The following is a 4,234-nucleotide window of genomic DNA, read 5'->3' on the forward strand; positions in this document are numbered from 1 at the left end:
TTGGGGTGGTTTTCCGGCAGTGACGGCGCCGCCTCAGCCCCGCTCTTCGCTCCCTCTCCGCGTAGCTCCCGCTTTCTGTTTCACCCGAGGGACCACGAACGCCGCCGCCGCCATGCTTACTACGGAGCTAGGAGGAGGAGCCCGGAGTCGGCGCGCCCAGTGCGGCTGCGCGAGCCTCGCCGACGGCGCCCCCGGCCCGGACCCCGCGTCCCCGCCCCGCGCCCGCGCCTGCTGCCCCGCTGGTCTTTCCCGGGAGCGCGAGTCGCCCGCTGAGCCACTGGCGCTGGGCATCGAGCGCCAGCTCACCGCTCCCGGGGCGACCACCGCTCTCCCCAGGGATGCAGACTGTCCTGAGGCCTGGCTGCGCCAGGTTCAACATAGCATCTTCCGCGGCCAGCCTGCGAACCACATTAGGGAAATACGGAGTTAATTGACATTCCTAGGGCCACTCACGCAATTCTCAGTCCAAATTGTAAAAAGCTCCCCCTGATACTCGCCGGGTCAGCCTCTTTCCGAAAGCACAAGAACTTAACGCTGGCAGGTGCTTTTAAAGACACTCCCCCCGAAGGAATAGGAAGCCACGTGAAGTGGGTTGGATGTTTTCCATCCTAAACCCTTAGAGTCCGGGATCTCTACCGCAAGCAAAAACACTTAGATATTTACCTCAGTTGAAAACGTGGGGGTTAGTTTCTTGGTCGGTCCCCCCAGTCAAATCGCTTGGAAACCCATTACCTTAATGTGTACAACAGCACGAAGACTTACAAGCAGTAAATAACGGAGCAGAGATTCTTCAAATCCCCAATCCAGCGATTGGGGGCGCTGCAATAATTCCTGAGGGCTGGCCAGGGCTGCTTACTTTTGCAGATTCCACTGAAGGAGTTGGGAAGGGGAGTAGTCCTTGGGACGGAGAGTCCAACCCCAGTAACTGTTCCTTTAAAAACAGTGATGAATGTAACCAGGCTTCCTGTTCTGGCTCTATTTCACTCAATTAATTGTGCTGTCTTTAAATATAGCAGTATTTTTATTTTAAACGTTTTACAGAAATCCTTTTAAAAAGTACTTACTGCCTACATTCTTAAAGAATACAATGGCTAATGAAATCCTTTGCCGATGATTGACCATCAAATACGATGCCTTGGCCTTATGCTAAAGTCTCAGGGGATTGCTGAGGCATAGGATCCCTACTCTGGTGATCTCTTTTTTCTCTTTGGAATGTTCTCATCACCTTTTCTAATAATCTGTCACTGCTTCTCATCTCCTCATCTGTCTATCCACTCTGAGCCTTCCTCTCATCCTTTCTACTTACTGTTTATTTTTTACTGTTTTTTTCTTGATGGTGTTTCTCTATGGCTCCAGTTGATGACTGATCAGATGTTTATATCCACAGCCCGCTAATGAGAGAAACCCTTTCTTCCCATCAGTAAATAGGACACTGACTCTGTATCAAGTGGTATCTTGAGATATTTTTATTGCTGTTCACTATCAAAAGTTCTTTCCCTTGGAGAGGTGTTTCCTTAACAAGAGTTTTGGCCCTCTTCCAGACAAAATTGCTGGAAAGCTGGTCTCTGAATAACTGAAGCATAACTGTATATTGTTTTAAAATATGAGGATTTATCAGAATGTGGGCGAGTTGGGTGGCTTCTCCATATTACTACTGCAGCTCTGTTCGGTCTGAGACTAAGCTAGTGGTTTCCAAACCTAACTCCAAGCTAGTAATTTCCAAAGCTTCCTACTTAGGAGCTTTTTAAAAAGCCAAATGGTATTTTAAAAAAAAACAACAACACTATATTTTTAAAAAGTCTGGGCATACCTACATGTATAGGCACAACAAGGAAGAACAACTATTTCGAAGGAGACTAACACATAATTCCAGAATATCCTTGAAGCAGATGTAGAGATTATACTCAACAATATGCAGTACTGTAAGGTTGAGTCAAGTGAGGACTGGGGAATTTATGTCCTGTGGAGAGAATGAATCATACACATAAATAACCCTAACACAGGCACCAGTATGCATTCTCTGGGAATCCAGAAAAGGACAAGAATTTACATCAGCTTTGAACAAGTCACTTCTCAGTGCTTCATTTTTCTTATCAATAAAATAAGGGTCATTTTCAATCATCTTTCTTAAAATCTCAACAATAGTCAACACTTTGACCAATTATTTCTTTGAATATTACTTCTTCCTTTGGCCCTGTACTCTTGGTTTTTTTCCTACACTTCTTATTATTGTTTCTCTAATTCCTTTGCAGATTTCTTCTCCTCTCCTGAGCTATTAAATATAGGAATGCTTCACAATTCAGCTTAGGTTCTTTTTTGTTTTTATTATAATCTCTTGGCCTAAACATCATCACTCACATCAATGGCTTTAGTTTCCTATATACTGATAATTTCCACATATATGTCTCTAGTCCAGACCCTTCCCCTAAATTCCAAATCTGATACCAACTGTTTTATTGACATGTTCACTTAATGTTTCAAAGCTACAAAGTTTAGTCCAACTGAGTTCACAAACTCTTCTTGTTTTCCTTTCTCCTCATCTCCAGTTGTTCAAATCAAACATGTAGTAGTCATCCCTGGTCTCTCCCTCATTTTTTATATTCATTGTAGCACCAAGTCCCGACAATTTTATCTTCCAAATTGGTCCACTTTTTACCATTTGCCACCAATCCACTCTGGTCTCACTGCATGCAGTCTAAGCTCTTCCGTTCATTGTCCACTTTGCAGCCGAAATGATCTTTCTAAAAGCAAATAAGACTATGTCATTTCCACATAAAACCCTTAAACAGCTTCTTACTGCTTTAAGACTAGAATTCTTAAGGTGGCCTACCAGACTGTGTGAGGTCTTGCCTTTTCCAGTCCCATCTCCTACCAGTCTCCCCTTGCTTCCTGTATGGGAGAATTCTTGACCTCCTTTTAGTTTCTCAGATATGCTGTGATCCCCAAAGCCACAGGCTCTCTGCACATTCTTGTCTTCTCCCTTATAACCATCTTATCTCTTACTCATCTGAGTGAAGAAAAACATTTCTGACTTACCAGACAAGTTCAAGACCCCTTGTTGATGTCAGCTCCCCTACCACAGATGTACCTTTCTTCCTATGACTTACCACAGCTTGCAACATTTTCGTATGTGTTAATACTAAGCATGTTTTCATTGCTCCTTTCATGAGAAGGACAGTGCCTAGTTTTGTTTCCACAGTGCCTGGCATGAAGTAGGCACCCCATAAATATTACTTGAATGGTTGAATTTATTCTGGGAGGTCCCTTCTAGGAATCTAGAATGTTATGAATTATACAATTAAGAAGGAGATTACTGAGCACTTTTGGGAGTGCAATCTTCTGTATGATTAGTGGGAAGAGATACAAGAATACGTTGGGAGACAATTCTCCATGGAACTGTCATATATATTTCTGTATGTCTTGTGAACAGAGGTGCTAGCAGCTTTTGTTCTAATCAGTCTTTTCCAGAATGTTTGTATGACATCCTTGGAAGATAGAAATAGTGTCTCCCACTGGAATAGAGGGCACAGTTTTTACTATCCACTATGATACTGTCTCCTTCTGTGGCGAAGGGTGAGCGGCTTTGTTTGCAACCCATTATAAAAGACTGGAGGGTTCTAAGCTTGGTGTTCCTCAGATGTAATGCAAACCCACTGCATATGTAGCATTAGCTGGGCCACACCATGTTGCCCCTAGGTGAGACTTGGCTGACAAGGGACATGCCAGGAACATGAAGCTGGTTCTGTGTCATGTGTAATACAGTCCTTTGACCCAGAGGGCTCAGGTCTTCTGCTAGCATCCAAGAAACTGTAGCAGGTTGAATTATTAGCTTGCAAGGAACATAAAATCTCAGACCCTTCACAACATTTGACAAGATACAGTGGGTTGAAGACAAAGAAGGAGCTAAAGCAGCTAAAGAGCAAGTGGAAATTTGTCTTTCAAGAAGTTTGGGGGAAAAAGTTTGGTGGGGAAGAGAGATAGGGCAGCAGATCAAGTTGGAAGGGTTATGCTGACTGAATTCTCTGAGCAACGTTGGGTGTCCTAGCTCTGGAAAGAGCTACAGAAAACACTATCTCCATTGCTCTTCTCTTGAGATGGGGAATTGGTACAAGTCTGGTAGAGGAGAGGGAGGTTAAAGCAATTGATCTGGAGGTAGACCAGTTAAAGCACCCAGAAGCTTTTGTTTGTCTCTGAGGAGGAGTGTGGTATACTGTGGAGGAGGAGAGACTTTGGA

Source organism: Prionailurus bengalensis, chromosome A1, assembly GCF_016509475.1.
Source record: "Prionailurus bengalensis isolate Pbe53 chromosome A1, Fcat_Pben_1.1_paternal_pri, whole genome shotgun sequence".
NCBI lineage: Eukaryota > Metazoa > Chordata > Mammalia > Carnivora > Felidae > Prionailurus > Prionailurus bengalensis.